Source organism: Apodemus sylvaticus, chromosome 6, assembly GCF_947179515.1.
Source record: "Apodemus sylvaticus chromosome 6, mApoSyl1.1, whole genome shotgun sequence".
NCBI classification, from domain to species: domain Eukaryota; kingdom Metazoa; phylum Chordata; class Mammalia; order Rodentia; family Muridae; genus Apodemus; species Apodemus sylvaticus.
In genome coordinates this window covers 42,441,115-42,461,864 of record NC_067477.1, presented here as the reverse complement: position 1 = coordinate 42,461,864, position 20,750 = coordinate 42,441,115, and the positions used below count along the sequence as shown (strand labels likewise).

Sequence of the window (20,750 nt, the reverse complement as noted above, 5' to 3'; positions counted from 1 at the left end):
CAGTGATCTTAAACCCCATGAGCCAGGCCTGCTCCTTCTCTGCCTTCACCTCCCGACACCTCTCTCCCTCCCTCTACTCAGGCGCATGGAACTCTTTACTGTTGTAAAGCAGGCTCCCAACTCAGTGTCCTTGATCGCCATCTTTCATCTGCCTGGATTGCCCTATGCTCCTCAGGCACCATATCCTGAGGGATGTGTTTGCTGTCACTCAAAACACCCGCCTTCGCTAATATCCCTACCTAAATACTCTCTACACTACTGTTATGGTTAAGAATGATTGCCAGGTTAATGGAATTCAGAATCACCTACAAAACAAACCTCTGGGCATGTCTGTAAGAGCATTTCCACAGAGATTTAACTGAGGTGGGAAAGACCACAACCAGTGTAGCCATAACCATTCCATAGGTTGGGGTGTCTCATTGCACAAGAAGGAGAAAGCTAGTGGAAGGCCAGCATTCACCTCTCTGCTTTTCCACCTGGAAACAATGTAGCCAGCTGTCTCATGCTGCTGCTAACAGGCCTTCCCTGACGTGATGGTTGAATACGAATGACCCCCACAGGGTTCATATATTTGAATGCTTAGTCATCAGAGAGTGACACTACTTGGGAAGGATTAGGAGGTGTGGCCATATTGGAGTAGGTATGGCCTAGTTGGAGGAAGTGTGTCATTGGGAACGGGTTTTGAGGTTTCAAAAGTCCAAGCCAGGCCCAGTGGCTTTCTCTTCCTGCTGCCTGTGGATCTGGCTGTAGAACGCTCAGCTGCTTCTCCAGCACTGTCTGCCAGCATGCTGCCATGCTCCCTGCCATGCTTCCCATCATGACGTTAGTGGACTAAAGCTCTGAGACTGTAAATAAGTTGGTAGCACTGATGCTGGCTACACAGCCCTCTTAGCCTTCAAACCTTCTCCAGCCTCTCCATGTCACTGCTCCTGCTCTCCGACCATGCAGGGCACCTGGGGCTTCACTCCAGCCCCTGAAAGACACTTGGATCTCCATGGTGATCCTACTGGTCCTGCTCAAGAGCCAGGGGCAGAACTAATGAAAACAGTAGCAGCCCTGGGCATGAGTCCCTCAGTCACCACTGTAACAAAGGGTAGATTGTTTCTGTGTTTGTGCTTGCAGCATAGCAGCACCTGCAATAAGTCCAACAGCAGTGGACCTTCCTAATGCCATGACCCTTTAATACGGTCCTTATGTTGTGGTGACCCCAACCATCAAATTATTTTTCTCTCTACTCTATAACTGTAATTTTGCTAGTGCTATGAATCCTAATGTAAATATCTGATATGCAACCCCCAAAAGGATTGTGACCCACAGGTTAAAAGCTCTAGTGGACCAAGAGCTCCTGGGCCAGGGGAGCCCAATGATTCAGCCAGGGTCTGTCTCAGGTGTGTGTGGGGGGAGTGGAGGCTGCTGGAAAAATGGGCCAAAGGTGAAGCGATACAGGGAGAAAGTGAAGATTGCTTAACCAAATCTAATCTGACATTTAAAAAACAAATAAAGGAGTGGGCACAATGTCTTTGGTCTTCTGGCCACTTTAAAAGGTTCACTGATAACCTCAGCTTCCAAGAAAATTCTCAAGAATGACTATTTCTCTAAAAAGGAGGCCAAGGCTAGCAGTGGGTTAGCTGATACACTCACTGTACCTTTCTCTGTAATGTGCCCACCATTGTGCCAAGCTTCTTAGAGGCATTTCCCTATTTGGTGCTGCCCAGCGTCAGGCTCTATCAAAGTACTGAGTCAGCAATCCTGGAGGACTTTTTTTTTTTTTTTAATTCCCAATTTAATAGAAAGATAAAACAAGTGAGGTGATTTAACCCTGGGTGGCAGGAGACAGTGGTGGGACAGTGGCTGGGAGGTGCCAGGAATGCTGGGCCCTCCCCACCCTCCACTGGAGACTGGTAACAACAGGAAGTTGCTATCATCCTGGAGCCCAGAGGAGCCAAGGAAAGAAATAATGTCACTGGCCTGGTGAGAGCTGGGACCCTAGAGGATGTCACCTGGGAGAGCCACGGAATGGAGGGGCATAGCCCCTGTCAGGGACAAAACATGGCAGCAGCAAAGGTAGCAAAGGGAAAGAGATGTTCTCCCACCCAACCTCTGATTTCCTGCCCCTGCCTCACACTGGCCAAGCCCAAAGGGAACCCAGGGAACAACAGAAGCTGGTGGCTGGTTCCTAGCTGTCATCTCCAGGGAACACAGAAGCAGTCCAGCCAAGGAGGGGGAATGGTCTGAGAGAGGAGGGCATCTGTCCCTGCCCACCACGCACGCACGCGCCCACATCTCAGTAAACCACAAGACTGAGGATGGAAAGTCACGCCATCACAAGAAGGCTGAGGACGTGTATGTGAGCTAGAAGCCCTCATGCATAGGCAAGTCTCCTCTCATCCTCCTCTCCATGGCGCTCGATGACGGGCAACAAGGTCTGTTCTCCCGGTTGCTGCACTGGGGCAGTGGGCGTGACTGGGCCTGAGAGAGGTCGATGTTTCTAGGGAAGGATTCAGGCTTTGGTGCTTCAGAGCTTTGAGGGCAAGAGACTTCTTAGCAATTAGAGCAGCCACAGTCTTCCTCTGTCTGACACTGTTGTGCTGACGATGAGTACTGGCTTAGCCCTTGATCTGGGCAGGGGCAAGACTGAGTTCAGCAAAGGGTCAGAAATGAGCCTGGCTGCGTGTGCCTCCTCTTGTCCCAGAGCCTGTGTTCTCAGCTAAGCTTTCTGCTGCTGGGGGATCTGCAAGAGAAAACATTTCAACATCAAGAGAAACAGTTAATTGTCTTTTATATATATATATATAAAGCTGGCTAAAGAAGGAAGAAACAGAGAGATTCTTTTTGTGGTTAGCTGAGATTCCCTGGAAAGCAAGCTCAGGAGGCCAGGGTCTTGTCAGAGCCTGAGAGACCAATGCTTATTCCAGAACTTGTATAAACAGAAATGCTTAACAAGTTGACAGGAGTTATGGGAGGGAAGCAGAATTTTCAGTTTGGTTCCAAGTCTTTTCTAGCCTTGACCTTTAGCTTAGAAGCAGAGCCTAGCTGATCTCTGCATTTACTGTAACTCACGAGGAGACATAATGGTGGAGGAGGGAGAGGAGGGTACAGATGGGTTACCCTGTACCTGTGACCTCCTCCACAGGTAACAGCATCAAAGCCCCTGGGCCCTCCTTGTCCTGTGACTTTCTCTTTGATGCCCATCATTTCGAAGATGAAGGCCCAGCCTTGAAAAGGTGTAGTGACAATTTTGACCATTTTGGTTCTTTAAAAGACACAGAAATATTATAAAAATGTGCCTTTGCTTTAATCCCAGGGGTATGGATGTGGGGCTGCTTCAGACTGTTCGAAGCAACTCACTATGATCTGCCTCGTGCTCTCACAGAGGCATGGTTTTACCCCCCACCACCACCCACCCCTGCTGCAGATAATTCCTATGATTGTGTGACACTTGGAATTCTGGGAACTTCTCAGAGGGTCTATAAATGCTAAGACCCTGAGAGGCATGGGGGAGGGAGTTGGTGGTCTTTTAGGGAGGTTGGTTGTGGCTTTTTAGTAGCTGTGGTTAAAAAAGAAACAAAAGGAAAGGTAATTCAATTCAGGGACATTCCTAGCTCCTCTCTCCCCTCCAGCCTTCTGGGGATCAGAGTAAAACCAGAGGAATAAAGAGGGAGACAGAGGATGGGCAAAGTAGCAAAGACCAGCTACAAAAGTGGTAAACAAAGGCAAACCTTCTCTTTCCCCTGCAGTCTAATGATGAAATGTGAAGCGATCATGGGTGTGATTTTCATTCCTTGTTCTCCTTATTTTTACTTTAAAAAACAAAAACCAAAAAGGTCTAAAGAGACTGCAAAGCATTCATGTCTGCATGTTGCTTCTCTCAAAGTACCTGACTTCTGTTCCCAGCACCTGTACAGGGTGGTTCTGTGCCCTCTTCTGGTCTCCATGGGTACCTGAATGCATGTGTGTACACTCCCTGAAAGACACACATACATGAGCAAATTAAAATTAAATCTTTTAAATTTCTAAAGAAAGTAGCATCGTGGCTAGTCATGGCTGCACTACCCTTGATCTTGGGCGCAAATATTAGGACCTGCCTTTTGCACTTCACCCCACGCTCAGCCAGGCACAGTGCCAAGATCTTGAGCTGACTGTGTGACTGGTGATGTGGGGAGCCGAGGCCATGTCTTTCTGCATAGCTTCCTCAGCCCTCTATGGCACTGGTCTGCCTTCTCACATCTCGTATGCCTGTGCCCTTCTCTACAGTGGTCTCCCCCCCAAGCATGTCCGGCGTTTCAGGATCCACTTCTCCAGACATGGCTTGATTACCTCTTCCCCCTGGTCCTAACTGATCACCAATAAAGGATCATTTTCCTTGTCATTTATGTCTTTCACATAGATCCTTCCTCAACCTTGCCAATAAGATAGCCTCCTATATTGACTGCTTTCCTATGTGGAACCCTAGATGCCTAAGGTAGGTTTTTATTCAGAATACTGACCCCTAAATGCAGATGTTCCCCTCACCCCAAACAACTTTCAAACTTTCTGCATACTAACTAGAAGTCTTCTTCTTTTTGTTTAAAATGTATTTGTTCATTCATTCATTCATTCATTCATTCAAAACAAGGTCTCACTATGTAGCTTTGGCTGTCCAGGAACTCACTATGTAGACCACATTGGCTGTGAATTCACAGAAACCTGCCTTCCTCTATCTCCCAAGTTCCAGGATTGAAAGCAAGCTCCACTATGCCTGACTCCACCTGGAAACTGTCAAATCCTGACACCCACTGCTCAGAATTCCCAATAGATGCCAAAGGTTTAAGAGCTCCAGACCACAGATTCCTCTCACTTCAGATGGGAATCACAAGATGCCAGTAGCCTCCTAGTACCTCATTATGTTACTCTATAGTCTCCCCAGCCTTTATCACTTGGGATTTATGGAGATGTCATAGAATAAGTGCAATTCTTTAAATCACTTGCCATCAGTACTTGACTCAATTTTCAATCCTTCCCTTGTCCCTGTAGGGGAAGAGTTGGGCATACATTCTCACCTTTTAACCACATTGTGTTATTTTTCTTCTCATGGTAGTCAAACTGCCTCACCAGAACAAAAGAAGAGAGATTTATTTCTTCTCCTAGCTTCAGAGGGATTTCAGTCAGTTGTGGCAAGGAAGGAATAGCAGCTCTGTCAGGGGGATTGCAGGAGCAGCTATCAGCAGCTTCTTCATATGGTACAGACCAGGAAGTAGACAGAGCAGACTGAGAACCAAAAGCTTAAACCAACCTTCAAAGGCCTGACCCAGTGTCCTACTTCTGCCAGCCAGATCCCATCCCCAAATAACCTCACAGCTTTCAAAATGGCGCCTTGCTTTCAAAACATGAGCCTGCTGAGGGCACTTCAAGTCAAACCACAGGTCATCCCCTTGGCCTTTCTGGCTATCAGCCTCCCTCACGAAGTTCCCTACCACCCTACAGCCTGTCTATTATCACGGGTTTTTGGAGCTCTGTACCAGTAATCCTGGGTAAAACTCAAATACAAGTTTCTTAATATCAGAGAGCACCAAGATCTGTCCATCTCTATGATTCTCTCATCCAGGGAAGAAGAGCAGTTGTCAGTGCATCTTGGAGACTGTTCTTAGTTTAGAAAGTCTGTGCCTGAAAGGAACCAGCCTGTGCTGGGGCCACCAAACTCACCCTGAGCCCTGAGTGTGGTCTTTAGGGCTGTTCATCAGTGGTAGGAGGGGAGCGCAGGGCCCCTGCTTCTGATCATCTGTCTTTAGCCCTGCTGCCCATTCACTTTCTATGACAACTGCCTTCTCACTCTTAGTTGAACCCGTGATCCAGACTGCTCACCCTCTCAGACTCAGTACCCTCCCCTGTGGCCCTTTCCATGGTTCTGGAAGAGTAAATATGCAGAAGCCAAGCAGGTCTCAGGGTGGCTGGCTCCTGAGGTCAGCTCTCCACTCTCCTTGTTGGTGAGGCTACCACCACTTTCCCTGTGACATATGGCTTTGTTCACCTCAGAGATTCAAGAGTCTGGAAACAAGTTACTTCTGAGCCTCCCACAAGTTTCCTGTCTAGCTGATCCTAAATGGCCAGACCCATTCCACCCCTCCTGTCCTCCTGACCCTCAAAGAAAGAGGCCCTGCCAGCACAGGCTAAGGAAGGCCGTCTTCACTCCCCAGGCAGTGAGCTGAGGCAGCTTGGAGAGGCCTCTATTCCTGCTGCTTAGGAGGACTCAGTGTATGTCTGGATTAAAGGAGTACCACCTGCCCTGGCTTCTCCTTGACCATACTTGGGGACACCAACCTGAGGTGTTTAACTTTGAGGGTAGGATCTTTAGATGCCACAAAAAGTTTAAAAAATTTCAAATGGCAATGTAGTTTTCTAGTATAAATATCTTCCATTGTGTGTTTTAGTATAAATAGACTCCATGGTGTGTATGCGCGCATGTGTGTGCGTGTGTGTGTGTGTGTGTGTGTGTGTGTGTGTGTGAGAGAGAGAGAGAGAGAGAGAGAGTCCTATGATACCTATCATGTCTGAAATCCAAATGGCACTAGGTATTCTGGTTTTTTATTCAACAACCTTATTTGTACTGTTTCTAAACATACCAGGAACTTTCAAGTCAGTCTGCACAGAGCAAATCAATCTGCAGTCCCCTCCCCTCCCTCTCTCCCTCTCTCCCTCTCTCTCTCTCTCTTTCTCTTTCTCTGTCTCTGTGTGTGTGAGTGTGTGTGTCTGTGTCTGTGTCTTTCTGTCTGTCTGTCTCTCTCTCTGTGTGTGTGTGTGTATGTCTGTGTCTGTGTGGTTTTGTTTTGTTTTGTTTTGTTTTTTAACATGCAGCACCTCCCTATCAGTCTCCAGGGTATTCTGGAAACTATTCCATTTAAGTAGACGTCTGAGAAGCCCCGCTGCAATGTTCACCCCCTGCCTCTACCTACTGTAGAGCTGGCTGCAGTTTGGCTTGAGTATAGTAGCATCAGAGTAGGAACAATAAAACTAAACAGAGCAAGAGCCTTTAGGGCCTGAAAGAAATCTCAGGCCTGAGCTCAGAAGACAGAGGGCATGGTCGGCATCAGTTATTTTGACAGACCTCAGGATTTTCCAGGTTCCCTTGATCACTCAGAAAGCTTACCTTCCTTCTCTGTAAGACAGGACCTCAAAGAGCAGTGGTCCACAATCTGTGGGTCTAATGACCCCTTCACAGGGGTCACGACCTAAGACCATCGGAAAACACAGATCTATAACAGTAGGAAAATTACAGTTATGAAGTGGCAACAAAAATAATGTTATGGTTGGGGGTCACCACAACATGAGGGACTGTATTGAAGGGTCACAGCATTAGAAAGGTTTGAGATCCACTGACATAGGGGATACCAACCCCAAAGGACATAAATGGTAGAATGTAGGCCTTTCGAGTGACCCATTGGGACTGGCTAGGGGGTCAGAGGATGAGTTTAAGGCACAGGCAGATCTTGGGTTCACCAAGGCCTTAAGTCCATTGGATTTGCTGCCCATTAAGTCTGTCTATCACACTTACAGACCTGCTAGGAGAGAGTGAAGCTCTTTGGAGACAAGTCACAACTCAATAGTGGTGTACCCAGAAGCATGGTGTAAATGGTTTGGGAACTACAAACCCACCCTGTGACATTTTGAAACAGAGTCCAATGGAGGTCAGATTCCACATGCCCAAATATTTGAAAATTACTCATCAAGCAAATAAAGTCTTCAGTCTCTTCTCCTGCCTTGACAGACATCTTCACGATGTCCTGAAGGCCAAATTTGAATTGAGACTTTAGAGTCACAAGAAGTCCAGCTAGATTGTGGTGGCCTAGAGATAGCTAATCATAGACTGGTTTCAGCCCCTAACCCTACCTAGTACTAGAAGAGGTCTTTAAATTTTTAAAATTATATTTGCATTCGTTTAGAGAGAGAGAGAGAGAGAGAAAGAGAGAGAGAGAGAGAGAGAGAGAGAGAGTTGTATGCAGCATAATATACACCTAGAGGTCAGAAGACAACTTAAGGGAGTTGGTTCTTTCCTTCCATCACATGGGTCCCGGTCATAGAATTCAGATCTTCAGTCTTGGCATCAGGCTGCCTTACCTCTGGAGTCATCTCAGCAGCCCCGACAAGGTCTTACGCACAAGCATATTTAGACTTTGAGTTCTAGCCCTACTACACTGCCCCTTGGTCACCACCAAAGCCCAAGGATGTACATACCAATTCTATAACCCACCTGCTTTAGCAGACCAGACTTCAGTTAATTAGACAGGACCCTACACTCAACTGATTTAAGCTCAGACACTTGGCCAGGAAATTTCAGAATCTGAAAGCAAGGTCGGACATTGTGTTCTAGGTGAATCTGTCCCTTTATCCCAAGAATACTCTGACTATGGTTGGGACATATGGGCCACAGCATGGGCCACTCTTATAACCAGACCAAGGCCAAATCCTGGTAGGCATGAGGTCGGCCAGTGGGAATTCAGAAAAGGAGCTCGAGAATTTCCTAGAAGGGTCTTCATGGTGCTCTATGCCTCCTGCTGCCAAGACCGGGTGTCGGCCACTCACTGCCTTGTGCTTCCACACAGGTCCCTTAGGTGTCCTGTAAGTGTCACCATCCCGGGCTCCCAACACAGCGGGGCTTGTTTTCTTTCTTTCATACCTTAACTCTAACTTCTGCCCTCCTGTGCCACTTGGCTGACCTCCTTGGCAGAGAGGTAAGGAAAGGACAAGTCTCTGGAGGTTCAGATGCCCCAGCCACAGAAATTCCAAGTCTCCCTGAGGCCAATAGCCCTGCTCTCTCCGATCACTGACCTGGTTTCCTTTCACCTCTTCTGGCTGGGTTGTTTTTTGGTGAATGTCACTCCACACAGATTCATTCATTTAAAAAGCCACCGGGGGCAAGTGTCTCTCCTCTACAGAGGCTCCTCGTGGCATAAGACAGCCTTCACTACAGTTCCCCGTGTCCTCCCCATCCCTCACAAGCTGGCCTTCTCCATGCCTTCCTCCTCTCCCTCAGTACTTGGGTCTTACTCCCCACTCAACTGGTCTTATTTCTGTCCAAATCCTGTCATTCTTGAAGTTGTGTTTGAAGCCTCCCGCCACAAGACACATCCCTCTCCCTCCCAGCACATCCATGAATCCCTCTCACACTTTAGGTTAATGTCTCGTGCCTTCCATTTGACCGACATGCATGTGCTTTTGGTATAGCATTTGTCATCTCTCCTTCCTGAATAAACAGAACAGACCCTAGGCCTGCCCTGCTGTAGCCCTCATTTTCCAAAGATGGAGAGCATAGAGTAGTAACTTACCCAGGCTAGAGGTCTGAGTTTGGCAGAACTGAGTATGACACTCAAATCATACTCAACTTCTTCGCCCAATCTAGGTTCTACCCACAACCCCCTGCTGCCTCTCTACTTGAACCTATACCTCCCCCGGGGGACTCTGCTGTCACCAAGGGCAACCACAGGACATTCTCATCAACTGGGCGAATGGTGCCTTTCCATTTACTAGCAGGACAAAGCCTGCTGCAGCACCGCCTCTGCCCCTCTGCTGAGGGCTCTATGTTTCTCAACTTCTTTGCATTTTAATATCCACCAGGCAAAACAAGTAATGAATGGGGGGAGGGGAACGGCAGGGCGGGAGCAGGGCGGGGCGGTGTCACTCGGGTTTTCTCAGACCAGCTTTAATTCCCTGCTGGCCACATGTGAGCACCTCCTTTTCTTCACAGTGAATAAGGTCCAGGCCTGCCCCCCATGGCAGGGAGGCCAGCTCCTTCTGCAGGCAGCCCTTTCCATTTCCAGAGAGGCATTACTCTCCCTCAGAAGCTGCCGCAGAGCCCCAGGCAGACAGAGGCTGGTAGGGCGAGGAAGCAAGCAACCAAGGCACTTCGGGAATCCATGAGACCAAAGAAGACCTGGGAACTGAAACACAAAGAGGATGGGAGCAGGGAGCCCCCCCTGACTTGAAGCAAACACTCTGACTCGATGTCAGTCTAACAGAGCAGAACAAGCCTTCCTTCCCTGTCCCCTCCCTCACTGTCCTGCTCAGGCAAGGAAGAAAAACAGAATAATGAGCCAGGCTGGATGGTGCCACCGGTGTCACCGGAGCATCCAGGGAGACGTGGGCAGATGCCTGGCCAGGCCACTGACTTTCTCTGTTTCTGGTAGAGATTTTATAACTTTTCAGGGGGAGTTTGATCTGAGGTTGTTGGTGGGGAGGCGAGAAGAGTCACTTGGGAGGGGGAGATAACTCAGTCCCTGGGGGTTCTTGGCCCTCTCTGAGGCCTGCTTTTCATTAGTGTTACCAAGACAACGGCTCATCTGCTGCAGAGCTCATCACAGCCTGCAAAGCCCCCTCAGCATGGTCTGCTTCCTGCTTTGCTAGATGAATCTCCATAGCAAATCCACCTTCCTCCAGGACTCTGCCCTTCACCCCATCGCCCCCCTAGCCTGGGCAAGAGAAGATCACTAAGAAAGTGCTATGTCTTTCTGAGGCTGGGATGGACAGGCAGAGCTGTGATGGTCCTGTTACCAGGGTGGTAATTTGCCTAGCATTGTTCAAAACTAGAGTCAGGAGCTTTGAGTAGGTTGGGTCAGGATGTATGGCAACATCCTGGGTCCAGTGTCTTTTCCTGTGCACCCCAATCTTTACTCACCCCCCCACACACACAGCCACCTTTCCCCTCCATATACACTTTGATTTTATTTTCTTACTAAGGCAAACACAATGTTCCCAAGGAACAGCCTTCCTGGTCATTGTATGGATAAGTTCCATGTTCATGCATACATGGATTGAACCTAGATGTCCGGTGGGTTGCAGAAGGGCTGTCAGGGGAGAGAGAGGAAGGACACTGGGTGGAAGAGACTCGTGTGGGCAAAGCAGTATTTGAATAAGCAAGTAAACTGCAAGAGAACAGCCTGAAGTCAGGCAGGGAATGTGTGCCCCTCACTAGAACCCCTGCGGACCGCTAGTTACTGGATGACAAGTCAGCTCCCTCTAGCTGCGAGCCCCACAGGGCCAGCAGCCAGGGAGTCCCACTCTTGGGCTGCATGCCAGCATCCAGCAGGGTGCCTGTACCCAGGAGGCCTCTTAACATGGGTTGTCAGAGAAACCCTTCTGCAGAAGCAAAGGGGGGCGGGAGAGCAACAAAGATCCTTCTAGAACCGGGGCAGGTTTTGGGGGTCATCTTCCTAGACTAGTTTTGTGCTTTGGAGAAACTCTGGACCCCAGGCCTCTCCTAGGCCCTCCTTATTGTGGAATGCAGATCACCCCAGCCCTGTGGTAAAAGAAGACTCTGGAGTAGAACTAAAAAACCAGAAGATTCTCATTCATTCCCTCTCCCTCCCTCTCGTCTACCTCTCCCTCTCCCTCTCTCTCTCGAACTCTCTGGAATTCTAGTCATCAGGGTTCACACAAACCATCTCCTTGCCTTAAAATAAATAAGTATATAATTTATATATTTTAATATATAATTGATTTTAAACATACACATATATGATTCGGAGCGCACATGCGTGCACACACACACACACACACACACACACACACCAATAAAACAGGGTCTCATAGTCCAGGGGACCTCAGACTCTCAGAAAGGCTCCTGCTTCAGCCTTCCAAATGCTGAGCTCATAGGTATGAGTGTTCATACCTATACAGGCCTAACACTACCTTGTTTCTTGTTTCCACTGAGACTGAAGCAACAGATTCTTAATTCCTTTGCTGGTCAGGGGTGGGGGGGTTCTCCCCATCTTGTGAGAGAGACCATCTGAAAGAGATTTCATCATATCCATCCCCTGAGATACCAAAATCATATCAAAGTCTTACCCAAGCCCCCAGGGAGCAGCTGTCTCCTGTCATGGGCTTCTGATCCTCACTGAAGAGGCCCCTGCTGGCATCTGTGACTCAGTACTAGGACTGGGGTTTAACAGGCAGCCAAGTGAGACAGTGTGGGACCAACTGCACACTGTGGCTTCTTGTTCGATCCTAACATCCTGATGGGAAAGCTTTTCTCCAGAGAAAGAGTGACACCAGCCCAAATGGCTGTCTGAGTAGAATGTTAAAGAGGACGGTAGTGTCCCTGAGCCTGCGGCTGTTTGCTTTGTGAAGAACCACAGGCCCCTACTGGATCAGGGAGTGGGTTTTCATAGAAGCACTAGGTCACATGTCACACATCTCAGTCTGATACAGTGGCACCCAGGGAAGAGCCTTACGGATTCTGGTTCCAGTTTTGCACTCAACAATATGTGGCAGAAGGGAAGTGAGCCCTCTCTTTAGGGTAGATGTGATACTACCTACCCCATGGGGTTGATGAAGGCAGGGACCCACACTAGCAACCCCCAAACTCATGAACGATAGCATCCCAGACATTGTTCAGGAGCCATTAGTAGTAGTAGTAGCCTTTCAGACCCTGATGTTGGGGGTTCAACTCTTCCTTTAGCTATCTCATTTTTGTGTTGTCTGTGAGCATTATTAGCCCCCTAATCATGGACCCTGTTTCCAACTGTAGCCATCGTACTTTCATCTCAAGTATATGCATCCATGTGAAATACTGGTCGCAGGGAGCTGTCTAATGTAGATAACATAGCTGTGTCGATGAAAGTTCCAGGCCTGGCCAGCCTGAAGGAGAAGCTCTTAGAAGAGAAAACAAATCTAGCCTTTCCAATGGAGTCTTCCAGAACCTTCCTCACTTCCCACAAGCAAGTAAAGTGGGGTCTGGTTTTCATCTCTTTCACTACCTGTGTTTCCTTGAGAGACAGCAGGATGTTGTTGCCATGACAGTGGTGTGGGGGTTGGGGGAAAGTTGGCGGTTTCCCTGAGGGGGTGGCATGCTGATGGCTGTGGTTCCATCTGTACACCTAAGCAGATAATATGGAGCATAAAGATGAATGAACCACAGGAGGTGGGAGGGGGTGGGGTGGGAGGTGGGGTGGGGGGGACTCTCGAGGTTTGCATGAATGCTGGGCTGATTGAGCACAGCTGTTCCCCCAGCAGTGCTTGGCTGGTGCTGCTTTTCACATTCATTTCATGGGAGGAAGGAGAGGCGGTTCCTTGGATGGCCCTTGGAGTGTGTGACTGGGAGATCTGGGAGTCTCTTAGCAGTGTCTGGCCTCAGTTTTCTTCTGGTATGTAGTACTCATACAACAACCTTCCTGAAGACAGTCATATATATTTTTACCCAACAGTAATGATACATTTGTCAGAGGGTCAAATGAGGTGCTATGTAGCAGGAATGTGGCACAGAGAATATTACCTGGTTGAGAAATGGTACCTGACATTTTGGTAGCTATCAAAAGGGGCAAAAAACCTTAGATAGTTGGCTCCAGCTGAAGCCACAAGTAAGAGAAGGTGCTACAGTTTGCAAAAAATCAGAGCCTCCAGCTCCAGAGCAGATCAGCAACTCCTCCCTTCCCCCCTCCTTCAGCTGCAGAAGTTGAGACATGTGGTTCCCCAGGCTACCCTAGTAAGTTAAAGCTTTAAATAAATACACACTGAAAACTGCTGTCCCATCTCTGCCCCCTGGCTGCCCCAGGCTCCTCCCTCTCCTTTTCTCTCTTGCCAGGAGCCAGGCCAGGCGGAGCTCTGGAGAAGGTACCCCTTCTGCATGCACGTATGCTGTCCCAGGGGTCTGCGCTGGACACAAGGGTATCCTGATCCAGTGCAGACTCTCCTCTTCCTGGGTTTGTTAGGAGCCTGACCGGCCCTGAGTCTTATGACTACAACAGATGTTTCTGCTTAAGGAGTCCTGGCATCTTTACGGCCTGTTTTTTCCATTCTTGCCTCTCTTCCTCTGTCCCAGCAGCCCTGAACACAATTTAGACTTCATTTTCTTTCTAATGGTTACAGGGATAGAAAAGGCTGGGTTTTGGGTTGGGTTTTGGGTTTTTCTGTTGTTGTTGTTGTTGTTGTTGTTTCTTCTTCTTCTCCTTAATTTTTCTTTTTTTTTTTTTCTTAGCTCTTCAACACACACATACACACACACACTTTCACAGGCACTAAGGTTTATTAAGGTCTATGCTCACAGTGTATGTTAATATCAAAGCAATACTGTGCATTGTGTTTCAAAGTCTCCCTTCCTGTCTCTACCCATGCCTCCCATTCCTTCCTGTCCATCCCACATAGGTTACTCCAGGACCAATTGGGGTGTCCACCATGATGCTGGTTCTGAAGGTTTGTATCAATCTCAGCCTACCATCTGTCTTCCAACAAGGCATTAAGGACCCTCACTACTGTCTATAGGTGTTTGGGGAGGCTTCAGCTGATCAACAAGACTGACAGTTCACCCCAAATTCTAGCCAGCTTACCTCTCTGGCCTCAAGGGGGGCCCGAGTTGACAGTTGTTAAAATTGGAACCAGTTTTCCATGGGCAGGTGACAGGCTTGAAACCAGCCCAACCACTCTTCACAGCACACCTGTAATTCCCCCACTTGCTGGCATGACTGAATGTTCCCAGTCACTTCCCCTGCAGGGCTTAGAGTGACCTATCCCAGGACCTCAGCTCAAGATTTGTGTACGCCCCAGGCTGAGGCCTGTTCATTACCTGCCGAGACTGACAAGCAGACCAGAATTTCTCGTCTAGGCTCCCACAAGAGTCTGAGCAGATCTTCCTGGAGTCCTAAGTGTTGACTCACCTGGGTACTTAGCTGGGGTTAGACCTGAGTTTTACTGCATCCTTTGTTTAAGACTCACATCCTAGAATACTGTCCTGGGGAGCTAACTGCCTCAAGTTGTCCAGATTCACTTTAGTGCTGGCTTTGGGGGACAAAAGTGGGACAAAATCTTTTGGATACCTATCTTCAATGCCTTTTCCTGATGGCTAGGTCAAGCCCTGTGAAGTATTCCTTAGGTGATAACCCCCACCTGAAGAGGCTACCCTCCGGTGTCTCACTCTTTCCCATGGTACTGCCACACTCACTTTTCCCTCTCCTCTCTCTCTCCTCTCTTTCCTATTTAAACACAGCACAACTCTGATTCTTGCTTGCCCATGCTTTGGAGACAGAACTGTATCATCCCCTCCCTTTGAGGAGTCTGTTTGGTGAAGACAGACACAGTAAAATGGGTCAGATTCCCAACAGCATGATGTCTCACGTAGGGGTAGTAGGGTACCAATTGGAATAAGACTCCAAGGGGACTCTGGACGTGCTATACAGCAGCCATGCCTAGAGCCTCCGCCAGCCCTGGCTTTTGTCTTCACTTCATACTTGTCTACCAGTGAAGAGGAACACAAGCAGTCTCTTAGCTTTCTCATCAGCAAATAAATCCCTTCAGAATTCCCCCACCCACAACATGGAGACTTCCCTAGAAACCACTATTGACATCCCAATCCTAGACCCTGTGGATGGTTAAAAATCATGTCTGCCCTAGAAGCCCTCAGGGTCTAACCTCTTCCCTGGGCATATGGCATCACCAAGCTTTGGCAACTGGGACAATGTCATGGTAGTTCCACACACCAGTTATATCAGGCATTGTTCATCCTGTTGCTGAGGTATGGTGGGCTCCTGCTGCCAGATGGGGCTCTGGTTCTACTGAGCAAGTCTTTAGGGACCCAAAGTCACTATTCGACTTGCAAACCTATGCTTTCAGAATATGGGGTGATGATTCATCCACCTGCATGTCCCATACCATCCTGTGTCATTTGCCTTCTTTCTTTTCCCCACTGGAGCCTGCTGAAGGGGTCAAGCCATGGGTAGTGCCTTGCTGCCTAGACCATGTGAAAGCAGGCACAGGCAATGGTGACAGGTAATGTTCTGATGGTCAAGGGCAGCTCTCCTTTTTATCTGAAGGCCTTAATTTTCAAGTGACCAGAACATATCCCTCAGCATCAGGAATGAAAGACTTCAAAGTACTCTCCATCACCAGTAGACTCTGTAGAAGGATTGTACTGTCAATGTTAGGGGAAGCAGAGAGAGGTGTGTGTGCATGTGTGTATATGAGAGAGAGAGAGACAGACTGACAGAGAGAGAGATAGAGAGAGAGAGGGGTGAATCTGTCACAGGAGAAGTATTTAATGGCCTTAGGCTCTTTAAACATTATGTATCCCAGTTTTAAAATAGCAACATTATGCCTGGAAATATAGCTCAAAGGTAGAAAACTGGCCTATTATGCACAAGGCCCTAAGTTCAATTCCCAGTGCTACAAAAAGGAAAAGAAAGGAGGGAAGAAGAAAAGTGAGCCAAGTTTGCTCATAATTCCAGTACTTGGGAGACAGAGGCAGGAGGATTGCTACACTTTGAAAGCATCTTGGTCTACCTAGTGAATTCTAGGCCAGTTGGGTCTGTATAAGACCCTGTCTGAGGGAGGCAGGGAGGGAAGGATGGGGGAGGGAGAGAGAGAGAGAGATAGAGAGAGACAGAGAGAGAGAGAGAGAGAGAGAGAGAGAGAGAGAGAGAGAAATAGTCTTTTTACAATCATTGATTGAGCTCTTTCTCCATGCTAGGTGTATATCTCATTTAATTCTCAAAACAAAAGAAACTTTGAACTACAAGTACCAAAGCCTAGATCAATTGTCTCAACAGTAGAAGAGCCAGAATCCAAAGTCTTCCCCTCAAGGTTCTTCTGTCTCCAAGTACAGTGGTAGCAAGAACACCTATATCAATATCAAGAACTGCTGGCCCATACGAACATCTGCAATGTTCCAGGCACAACCCTAAGTGCCTTACGTTGATTCACTCAGCCATTACAAAGCTCTGTATTTGTTATTGCTACCTCATTACAGAAATGAGGAAGCTGAGTGTGTTAGCGTTGATTTCCTGCAGCAAGGCACACTGGGACATTTCCTGTCCAGGGACTTCACTAGGTAGGGCTCTGTGTGGATACAGAGCTGAGGAAGGCTATGGGAGCATCATGTGGCACCCTGGGCATGGTCCACATAATGAGTCTATGGTGGACTAAAGATGGCGGCATATATAACAGCAGTACATCCTGATGAGAGCCAGGAAGGTAAGCACCCCAGGCAGTCTCCAGAGGAGGAGCAGGCACAAGCACAAAACAGAATCCTGTCACCAAACTGACATCAGAGGGAGCCAACAGCGAGGCTTGACAAGACTGAAGCCATTTTATTCCAACTTTAAAGCCAGGCTGCGAGACTCAAGTTCTCATTCCACCATGCTTTATCTGTGACCTTGGGCGAGATTATGAACCTCCCTGGATATTAACAGCCCTATCTATAAAGCAAAGATGGCAAATGCCCACCCTGTGGCACTAAATAAGGTAGTACATCTAACACCCCCAAGCAGAGCATCGCTGGTCAGCTTTCCAGATGGGCTCTCAAGGTTCTGTCGGCCTCCATGTTTTGAAGGTATCACACTGAAGGAACAGAGGCTTCAGACAGAAGTTAGTTCATCCTTACAGTAGAGAAAGCTATAACAGGAACCGGTTAGAGCCTGTCCCTGAGGCTTGGTAGACAGGGAAAAATGACATCTAATGGGACAGAGAGGGAATTCACATCCTGGGTGTAAATGTTTGGCCACCAAGCCCAGGCGCTCCCTTCTTCATCACCAGAGGCCAAGTGGGAGGTCCTATGCACCTGGGCGGGTTGAAGGTGGGAATCTCTGGTCTGGCTTGATCGTAGCATCACTGTCATCCAATTATGGGCAAAAAGAGAGGTGTCCTCAATCTCTGAACAGTTCCTTCTTGTCACTCAAGACAGGAATATTGATCCGTTCCCAGCCTTTCTATAAACTTCCCCAATCCCAGCCTCAGGCTTGGAAGAGGAGATGGGGGTAGTGGGTGGGGCTGTGGAAGACAGCCATGTTCTGGCGCAGTAAATCTTTCCCCCGGAGACGAGACAGTGAGCTCATCTCCAGCCAGCTCTGGATCTGCTCAGAGCGAACCCTTCCCCACCCCCAGAAGACCCTGAGCAGCTTGGGAACGCAACGGTTCACTTGGGCGCTGGGTTTGTGTATATGGGATTGTCAGGCAGTGCAGGGGTGTCTGATGACATATGAGAGCAGCTGAGAAGTGCAGACCTTTTGGAGTGGAGACAAAAATGTTGGCCTAGAGGGAAACTTGTGACCCCCTCGCCGCTTCCACCCCCACTTGCTTTGGAAACTCCGCCCCAGGACTTTTCATGAGCAGCTGAGCCCACGGCTTTCTCTCTCAGAACTCCATTAAGCTGTGAGTGATGGAGGGAGAGAGGGTAAGGATGTGTGTGTGTGTGTGTGTGTGTGTGTGTGTGTGTGTAGGAACATGCCACCATGTCTTTCTCACCCGCCTGTCTTTGCACTTTGCCATTCTTCACATCCCCACGCCGACCCCTCCCCACGATGACCCCTCCCCACCATGTCCCCTCCTCACGACGTCCCCTTCCCACACCGTCCCCTCCCCACGGCATTCCCCCGTGTTGTTCTCTCTGTTAAGCCTTCCTCTTGTCATCTCTTCTACAACCTTCTGTACCTCACCAAAGGACAAAAGGTGTCTGGACTTTGCCTTGCAAAGCAGAATTTCTTCCTTAGTGGTTTCAGCCAACAACATCTTGGGTGAGAATGGAATTGGGAAGGAGCGGGCAACAGCAGAAGCTGATTTCTAGGCCTCCCCACACAGACGCCATGCCTCTGGCATGCTGCTCTTGCCCCGCCACTAGAGAGCACACTTTTCTGGCTTACACAGAGCCAAATCACCAAAATACAGACACAGGACATGTCCTGGGCCTCATCCCACATGCAGCTAGATTTTGTTCGAGTGAGCTTCATTGAAGACCAACAGCCTGGATTTTGCCCCTAATTCTCTGAGGTGAATTCACCCAGGTCTGGAAGCCTGTGCTCCCCCATCTCTGCCTGGGTGAGTCACGATTTTTAAGCATGCTCGGAGCCCTGGACATTTTAGTCCAGCATCCTTCTGATTCTCTGATGGAGTGGAAGAGAAAGTGAAAATCTTAGGCATGAAAAACGCCTCACTCTGCAAAGCATACTTCCAGTTGCTTCTCTGAGTGGACTCCACACTGGCATTCGGCTTCTAACGCTACATGATATTGTTTGAGTTTCCTGCAGGAGAGATAGCCAGGGTTGAGGAGATCAGTCAAGGGGACAGACCGGTCATGTCTGTACTAACACATCTATGAATAGAGTTGTGCTGAATTGAGTCCACTGTCTTTTTGACATTGGTGGGTGTGTCTGTGGGTTTATAAGCACATTCTGGCTGCTTCTTGCTTGAATAGATTAAATTTGTCCTTCTGTTCTGAGAAAGAGCTGTGAAGTGTCTCTGACCTCCAAGGAGACCGAAGGCTTTTGAGGAATGACTTATGGCCAGAACAAAAAGCAGTCCGAGCCAGTCTCCTCGATGTCTACGTCAAGTAATTTATAGTGGCAAAGAAAAAGGTACACAAACTAAAACCAGGCACAAGTATAACCAGGCACTAACAGCACTAATGGTGTTAGTTAAGTTAAACATCTGTGCGATAGAATACTAGGCAGTCATTAAAATTATATCAGAAGAAAACCTGAGTTTGTGGGAAAATATTCACACAACTTATCATTAAAGGTAAAGGTGCATTGTGAAGTGCCATGCATAGAACAGAAGGTTTTTCAAGAAAAGCTTCATGTCCTTTAAAACGACAACAACAACAACAAACACAACCTGTCTACAATAGTCATAGTACTGTCTCTGGGTGATAAATTTATGTCTCACATTTATTTCTTTAGAAGTCGTAGCTTCATTTTTTCAGTTTTCTCCCACGGACATGTATTTTCCAAAATCAGTGGGGGGAAATCATTAAAGATATGAGCAGATGTGTCTCCTGCTTACTAATCCCACATCTTTCCTTGAATTCCCCAGCCCTTCCCACTATGCACACATCACCAGCATCTTCAGTATCACTAAGGAGGACGTTCTGCTACAGTAAGAGCTTTGGAAGGCTTTGCGAATTTGACCTGACACTGAGAATTCATCATCCGCGAGCCACGTCTTCTCCCAGCCAGTGATGAGCATCTCCAAGGAATTGTAAGTGTATTTCCAGCGGTTTGAGGAGGACAACTGCAAACCCCGACAGCTCCTCGGTGGGTTTTCAAACGTGAGTGTGATTCATCCCTTCTCTGAGATCTTTTCACGGATCCCTGAGACCTTTGAAAAATCAGCCAAGGCTGTGAGAAAGAAAGGAGCTCAGGAAAACAATGGTCCTTCTCTTTAACAGATGAAGATGAAGGGAGCTCCAGAGAACAAACCAGGGTGGGGGACAATTAGGCTTTGTTTGTCCAGTTCATAGGACAGGGGTAGCCACAGAGTGGAGGCCAGTAAGCATATGGAATAATGAATGAGTTCATGGAGCGGTACAGTTGGGTCACTGTGGAAACTAGTCCCCCATAGATAGGCCCTGTGCATACCATTCTGTCATAGAGTTTAGAGAGCAGTCTAGCTTTCAGCTGCCCGTCACTGCCACCTCCTTCCCAAACAGAACCAACATCTTGTCTCTTCTCACCATGGGGAAATGGCACTGAGATGACCCAGCTGTATTGACATCGTTAATCCCATTGGTGGCAGATCACCCCACACACTAGAGAGTGAAGAGAACACAGCTTTCCTCCTGGAGTAGCCAGTCACCTCTTCTGCTCCAGAGGGTGCCACATTATCTAAGTCTGGATCATGGTCAAATGATGCCTTCTCTTGGTCAGCCTGTCCTTGGAAAATCCACTCCTTGGTTATTTTGGAAAATTCCTCTTGTGTCTGTCACAGCACATATCAGAAGACCAAGGTTTCCATTTTCTCAGAAGAAATCAACCAGCTACTGTCCCTGAGAACAAGTCTGATCCTAGAATTTTTTACTTATCCTC

The 20,750-nt window shown here is 48.2% G+C and overlaps 1 long non-coding RNA gene across 1 annotated transcript; it reads right to left on the bottom strand.

The window, feature by feature from the left end:
• Positions 1-1,785: 1,785 nt before the first annotated feature.
• On the bottom strand, positions 1,786-9,363 carry LOC127688040 (uncharacterized). Its single transcript, XR_007978522.1, has 4 exons — positions 9,300-9,363; positions 7,124-7,229; positions 3,878-3,964; positions 1,786-2,731 (listed from the first exon to the last, which is right to left on the bottom strand). It is a non-coding gene; the product is annotated as an uncharacterized LOC127688040 (long non-coding RNA).
• Positions 9,364-20,750: the final 11,387 nt, after the last annotated feature.